Source organism: Euprymna scolopes, chromosome 24 (assembly GCF_053919585.1).
Source record: "Euprymna scolopes isolate OS-2025 chromosome 24, ASM5391958v1, whole genome shotgun sequence".
Classification (NCBI taxonomy): Eukaryota; Metazoa; Mollusca; class Cephalopoda; order Sepiida; family Sepiolidae; genus Euprymna; species Euprymna scolopes.
Window position 1 is genome coordinate 40,624,314 of NC_136505.1, and position 8,300 is coordinate 40,632,613.

Below are 8,300 nucleotides of genomic sequence, written 5' to 3' on the forward strand. Positions count from 1 at the left end.
GCTAAAACGCATGTGTGACGGAATGTTTTAGGCTTCATTTTAGGCGTCGTCCACAGCAAAATCCATATATAAAACGTGTGTGTGATGGAATGTTTGTTAGACATCCTCATCCACAGAAAAATGTATATATAATTGCTATTGAAGTTGTCAGGATTCTTTATTCTCGTCCAAATAAAGAAGGTATTTTCGTTCGTTGTAGCAGTGGACGCATGTCGCTGGAGTTACGTCTGTGCTGCAGTGTGACATTCATTCGTTGCAGGTACTCGTCACATGGGCGCAATCATGTCTCTTCATGCGAAGTGTTTCCGGACTGAGGCAAACAAGAACTCGTCGTCGGAAAATAGTTTAGTTGAACAAATTGGTTTATTAAGAAGGAAGGCAACAGAAAAAATTGACCATTCAGGATCGCGAATTTTGCTTCGATTATGACGGTTTGAGTTAAATGACGGAAAAGAATTGAAGATGTAATGAAAATTATTTTCCTGTCGTTCGTGAAGATAGTAGTCCGTTAGTATCGTCGATGTTTTTAACGGACATCGTTGTTCAAAGATACGCTTCGTAATGAAAATGTAATAAGAATAAAATGCCTATATTTTTTCTATGTGCGATAATATAGATAAAACTTCTTGCTCTTTTTTTATTATAATTATTTGGGCTAAAAAAATTTCTTTTTTTCGAGGGCGATTTGTTTACATTTTAGTTATAAAATAAAAATGGCGGACAGTGGATAATTGACGCACGTGTGTTGGACGTAAAGTTGAAAATGCGACGAAAAAGTGTTTTTCTCCTTTTTTTTAAATGCATTTTTGTTGTTTTTTCTGTCTTTTTTGTGTATATTTCGCTAATTATGTTTCATTTGCAACAGTGAGAACGTTTACAAATGTTTTTGGAACGTAGATTGTTAAGCTTTTATGAGAAATAATCGTTAAGTCACCATTCTTGAAAAAAATCACGTCGGGGTAACAACTTGTTGAGGGGAAAGGATGGTCTGCTTGTGTGATAGACGATCCCGTCCTCAATGGGTATGGTGAATGTATTGGATTGTAGAAGGATTGAAAAAGCAAAAGGTCGCATAATGATGACGAAAACATACCGGTATAAATCAGCTAAGGAATGCAATTTATTTACATAAATATACATGAGAAATATTAAGGAAGAGATAGAAAAAATAAGGGTTCGTTGAGAAATAAGAGTTCGGTACTTGCGATTGATGATAGGCTGACGAGTTAGTCAGGACTGCTGTTGGTGGCCGATGCTAATAACGGGAGCGACTCTTGATTACATGTTGACTGCTTGAGGGTCCAGCGCGAAAGAGAGAGAAATATGAGAAACAGGAATTGACGTAGCTAGGTCGCTCTTCGGTAAGCGGCGACAATCGAGTTAGCCTGGAAGTTGAAACTCCTACAGACCCGAACGCTATTTCCATAATATTTTCTCCCTTATCTTCTCTTTACGTTCTGCCGTGTCATCGTCTCTCACATTAGCGGCTGTCATAATCGACACTCACGTGTTCACAACTATTAAGAAATGATATAAAACAAAACACAAAGTCCGACACATTCTGCAAATATCAGTTGCACTGTGTGTGTGACACCATCGACCCTATACACGCTCAGTTCCACATCTACATTTATTGTCGAGGCCGTGTTCCTTAGTCGGTTTATCAATTCATTTTACCATCTTTCTTGAGCTACGAATTTCCTTAAATTGTGTCAAACACGAACCTGTTCCCGACCGTGTTAAACTGGAAACTATTCCCAACTGGACTGTCGTCAACTGTGGCTAACATAAGACTTCTTAAGCTAAATCTATATAAAATGCTATTGTTCTTTCTGTTGTCCTAAAGTTACTACCATGCCTTTCTTAAAAAATCTCGTATCAGCTTTTTTTTGTGTAAATTTGTAAACAACTTTATATTCATTGTTCTGCTTATAAACCCATTGCTCTTTTATTTTCAAACACTTTATGTAGGCAACATCGATAGTATCGCACACATATTCTAGACAAAGGTTTAAACCTGTAGCGAAATGGAAACATACATAGATAGTAATATATAATGCTACTTAAATTATGCCTTTTCCTGTGATAATTACAGAAAACCTTCTCAACTACCAATCAGCTTAACATTCACAAGCAACATGAACAAATACATTGAATATATTGAAAGTAAATTTCTTCTATAGTGCTAGAGAATTATTCACACCTAACAGTATCGTGTATATCTACAATGCAATATTTTGTTTAGTATAACTAATTTACCAGTTGTTTTCCCCCGTAGCCAGGATTCACAAAAAAAATGTCAAATAGATCTCGTACGCAACCTCAAACTCCTGTGCTGATTTTACACGCATCTTAATAGAATGTGTCCCGACGAACTTGTCAAACTTGTTTCCCTATCGATGTAAATACACTCAACTAACTGTTCCTCTATCGATGTAAATACACTCAACTAACTGTTCCTCTATCGATTTGAATACACTCGACTAACTGTTCCCCGATCGATGTAAATACACGCAACTAACTCTTCCCCGACCGATGTAAGTACACTCAAATAATTCTTCCCGATCGATGTAAATACACTTGACTAACCGTTCCGTATTTGATGTAAATACACTCAACTCACTGTTCCTCTATCGATGAAAATACACTCGATTAACTGTTCCCCTACCGATGTAAGTACACTCAAATAACTCTTCCCCTAGCGATGTAAATACACTGAACTAACTGATCACCGATCGATGTAAATACACTGGACTAACTGTTCCCGTACAGATCTAAATACACTCGACTAACTGCTCCCCAAATCGTTGGAAATACACTCGACTAACTGTTTCCCAAATCGATGAAAATACACTCGACTAACTGTTCCCTTATCGCTGGAAATACACCTGACTAACTGTTTTCATATCAATGTAAATACACTCGACTGAAAGTTCCACTATCGATATAAATATACTTGACTTATTTTTCGCCTCTCGATGTAAATGCAGTCAACTGCTCTTTTATCGAAATATAATACACTCGACTAACTGTTCCCCTATCGATGTAAATACACAACTAACTGTTCCTCTATCGATATAAATACACCCAACTTACTGTTCCCCGATCGATGTAAATACACTAGACTAACTATACCCCTATCGATGTAACTACACTCTACTAATTGTTCCCTATCGATGTAGATATATTCGACTAACTGTCCCCTTATCGGTGTAAATACACTCGATTAACTGTTCCCCTCTCGACGTAAATACACTCAACTAACTGTTCCCCTATCGATGTAAATACACTCAACTAATTGCTCCCCTATCGATATAAATACACTCGATTAACTGTCCCTCTACCGATATAAATACACTCCACTAACTCCTCCCCTATCGATGTAAATACACTCGATAACTGTTCCCCTATCTATGTAAAAACAATCAACTAACTATTCCCCTATTGATGTAAATACACCTGGCTGTTCCCATATCGATGTAAATACACTCAACTATTTCCCTATCGATGTAAATACACTCGACTATCTCTTCCCTTATGGATGTAAATACACTCAACCAACTATGCCCTATCGATGTAAATACACTCAATTAACTGTTCCCTTATCGATCGAAATACACTCGACAAACTATTCAGCTATCGATGTAAATACACTACACTAACTGTTCTCCTATCGATGGAAATGCACTCACTTAACTATTCCTCTATCGATGTACATACACTCAACTAATTGTTCTCCTATCGCGGTAAATACACTGGACTAACTATGCCCCTATCGATGTAAATACATTTAACTAACTGTTCTCCGATCGATTTAATACACTCGACTGTCTCCCTATCCTTGTAAATACACTTGTCTAACTGTTCCCCATATCGATGTAAATACACTTAACTGTTCCGCTAGCGATGTAAATACATCCGACTAACTGTTTCCCTATCGATGTAAATACATCCGACTAACTGTTCCCCTATCGATGTAAATACACTCGACTAACTGTTCCCCTATCGATTTAAATTAAAATGGCTAAAATTGACACTTTTTGCTTATTAAAAAAATTGATGCCTTGAATTTTAATAAAACTTTCTGAAAAGTTTTAACTAATTTTGTTTGTTTATACGTCGCGATAACACTTGGGTGTGTCCCAGGAACTCTTTTAGGGCTAATAAAAACACCATTTTTTGGGACTATTTTACCATGTTTCTATTTTACTATATATTTTTTTTTCAGTACGGCATAATCGCGTTGACACACCGGTTCTCGTCAGATCACCGAAGTTAAGCAACGTTGAGCCTAGTTAGTATCAGATGGGTGACCATTTGGGAATTCTAGGCGCTGTATGTGCTCTTCGTTTATCTCGGCATTTGTTTCCAATCGTCCTGTACTTCACTTTCTACTGGTATTTAACAATGTCGTCTCAGGAGAGGTGTGGTTGCGATTGCGCAACTCCTGCCACAAAAAATTCACGCGCAGGCAACCCTTCGTGGGTATCCTTAGTCTGTCCAAGACTGAAGAAGCCTGTTTTTTTTTTACTATATTTCTCCACCATTGTCTGTGTATGTCTATTCAGCAGTTTTGCATGGTGCTAAACTCAAATTGAAATATGTTAAGGCCTTGGGGACTTTGAGGGCTAAATGGGGAGGGGAGCAAATGATTTCTCTCTTTTGCATGATCCAGAACTTAAATTTACATATGTTAAGGCCTAAAACTGAATAGTTTGTCCATTTTCACCAAAATTTGACGTCCCCTGGGGACTTTTGGGGCTGAATGGGTGGGAGGGTGATGCAAATGCTGAATTTAGTCATTTTTTATGCCTCGTTCACTGTACACTCACGGGGGACCATACATACTTCCTTTGTTATTTCGTGAAGTTACACTCTCATTCAATCGTTCTTAATAATCTTAGTCTTATCGATTACATAAAATCGATACATTTATCTATCTATAAAAAATATACAGCACAATTACGTTGGACCATTAGTGCTTACCTGATCACTGTAGTTAAGGAACTTTGAGCCTGGTTAGTACTAAATAGGTATCTTTTACTGTTTGATAATATCAGTCGCGGTATGCAATGAGACGGTGATATCACCCTGCAAAAATAGCTACAATCATAAAAACGCCTTCATGCCGTATTTCAGTATGACCTAGAAAGCTACACATCTAATGACATAATGGAACAGTAGTCTTCTGGCTGGGAGTTATTTTCAAAGTTCCCTTCACTATGCAGATGAATGAAAATGGGAAATATGCACATTTTGAAAGCATTTCAGTGAGTCTATTCTTGTTCATTTACTATATGCTCACAAAATATATCATGTCATATCATATCAGACTTCCTCTGAAGGAGGAATTTTACAGTGAATATCAAATTCACAAGACCTCCCCAGCTTTACGCATATCCCAATCATGGAAAGATGACATATAGTGCTTAGCATTTCTAAATTGTCACCCATCTGCTGCTGGCCAGGCTCCACGTTATAACCTCGGTGATCTAACGAAATGCGGCGTGTCAACACGATAGCACACCAAGCAATTTTTTCTAAAATCTATAAGATTGCCATATAATACTACTGCTTACCGGAATTTGTGTACTAGTACACACACACACACACACACACACACACACACACACACACACACACACACATATATATAACTACTCAAATTACTCACATAAAATTAATATACGAAAGTATAGATTTATGCGTAAACTTTAAGTATTTACTTCCAAAGTGCTCAATACGTAGGTAGAGCTAGTTTGTAATTTATAAAATATATATGGCGATTAAGCTACACTGAATATTCGGCGTTTCATCCACTCTAGGACTCCTCAGGCTGAGGAGACCTAGAGTGGATGAAACGCCGAATATTCAGTGTAGCTTAATCGCCATATATTTTTTATAAATTACTAATATATATATATATATCTATATATATCTATATATATATATATATATATATATATATATATATATATATATATATATATAGGGGTGGCCCCAAAACACGGGCCCCAACTCAAATTAGGCCCCGTTTCTTAGCGTTTTGTTCGAATGAAATGAAACTTATACATGTTCTAGATATACTTTCTATGTTTCTTTTGGGTCACCCTGTATATATATATATATATATATATATATATATATATATATATATATATATATATATATATATACATATATATATATATATATATATATATATATATATATATATATAATTTGTAAAACTCACTATGTCTGTCGCTCTTTCTCCATATTTTCAAACTATCTTTTCCGAAATTAAAGTCGCAGAGCGGCGCTAGGAGATTCAAATAATCGTATTTTTTATGGACCGTTTTATGAGTATTTAACCGGTTAAAATAGTTTTAATGGGTCAAAATTAAAAAAAAAACATCGTTATACAATTTGTACATTCATTTTAGTTTATTTCTAATCAGTTCATATATGCGTCACGTTGGTACGATGGTAACGTCACCAGCTTTGACTGCTACAGTTTTTCTTTTGGTTTCAATTCTAGCTGATTGCACCCAATTATTTTTTTCCCCTACTTTTTAAATCACGACTCACTACTCTATTATATAAAAGGCTATATGTCTGTCTGCTGTCTCCATATTTTCAAACTATGTTTTCCGAAACTAAAAGTTGCAAAGTGGCACTTGGAACCTCAAATGATTGGATTTTTTATGGACTGTACTTTTATGGGTCTTTAGCCGGTTAAAATAGTTTTTAAGGCGTCAAAAGGGGATCAAAATTGAAAAAAATCGTTATACATTTTGTACATTCATCTTAGTTTATTTTCAGTTCATACGCGTGTCACCTTGGTACAGTGGTAACGTCACCAGCTTTGAATGTTACAGTTTTGCTTTCGGTTTCAATTCTAGCTGATGGCACTCAAATACTTTTTGTTTACTTTTGAAATCACGACTTTATAATAATATATACGAAAGCTGGATAAATTAAAATATCATATTTAAGAAGATTTTACGACCGGCCAAAGCCGGATGCCCCCCTTTGCTAGTAATATACGCGAAATTTGGACAAATTAAATATATTTAAACGTATTTTACGACCGAAAAAAAACCGGGCGCCCCACCCAGTCTGTACAAATATATACATACTTACATACGAAACACCCGTCAGGGTAAGTAAGCAGGGATAAATCATCGCTAATAATAATAATAATAATAATAATAATATATATATATATATATATATATATATATATATATATATATATATATATATATATATATATATATACAGGGTGGCCCAAAGAAAACAGCCCCCGTGTACACTTTATTAATTAGAGTTGGGGCCCGTTTTTTGGGTCACGAATATATATATTTATATATATACACACACACACACACACACACACACACACACACACACACACATATATATATATATATATATATATATATATATATATACTTGTTTATTGTTATATAAACATGCTCACATCCCGCTGCTACAAATAGCCACTTGTTTCAATCAAACAACAGATATCATCAGGCAGCGACTTGACTATTCAAAATTTCAATGAATAATGGATTTTTATTTTAGGTAGGAACTCTTTAGAAGTTGGAGTTAAAAAACTTAAAACACAGGACTTTAATTAAATAAAAAAGTAAAAAGGGAGAGGCAATTTAAATAAAGTTAAAAGATTACAATGGGGAGAGAGTGATTGAGAAGAGAAAAAAGGAATAGAGACAGAAATAGAGAAAGAAAATATATAGAAAACAAAATAGAGAGAAAAAGAAGAGAGAAAATATATATATATACATATATATATATATATATATATATATATATATATATATATATATATATGATATGGAGAAGAAAAGAAAAAAGAAATAAATGGTTATAATAAAGAGAATAAGAACTAGAAGGAAAAGGAAAGAATAATGAGATCTAGTTAAATAGAGAAAGAGAGAAAGTAAGAATTTGACAGTATATAGAAAAAGAAAAAGAAAAAGAAAAAATCTGCGTGTCAACCAATTTATGAACAATTATACAATTCAGTAATGAAACATATTATTACAAATACAAACAAAAGATACAATCCAAGCGTCAGAAATGAACGTGTCAAAAAAGGCAGTGAATGTATTCGGCTAGCATATTTATCCTCTTACATACGTCCACGAGTAAAATCAACGCAATTCAAACATACGTTTACCATTAATTAGGCCCTTTATGCTAAATGATATAAGTTTAAAGTTTTCGCGTTTTTATTAGATAAATATATGAATAAAAGAAGAAAATAATGATAAAACAATATTAAAATTATTATT

At 34.6% G+C, this 8,300-nt stretch overlaps 1 pseudogene; it reads left to right on the forward strand.

The window, feature by feature from the left end:
* The first annotated feature begins 4,225 nt into the window (after positions 1-4,225).
* On the forward strand, positions 4,226-4,342 carry LOC145247000 (5S ribosomal RNA; annotated as a pseudogene).
* Positions 4,343-8,300: the final 3,958 nt, after the last annotated feature.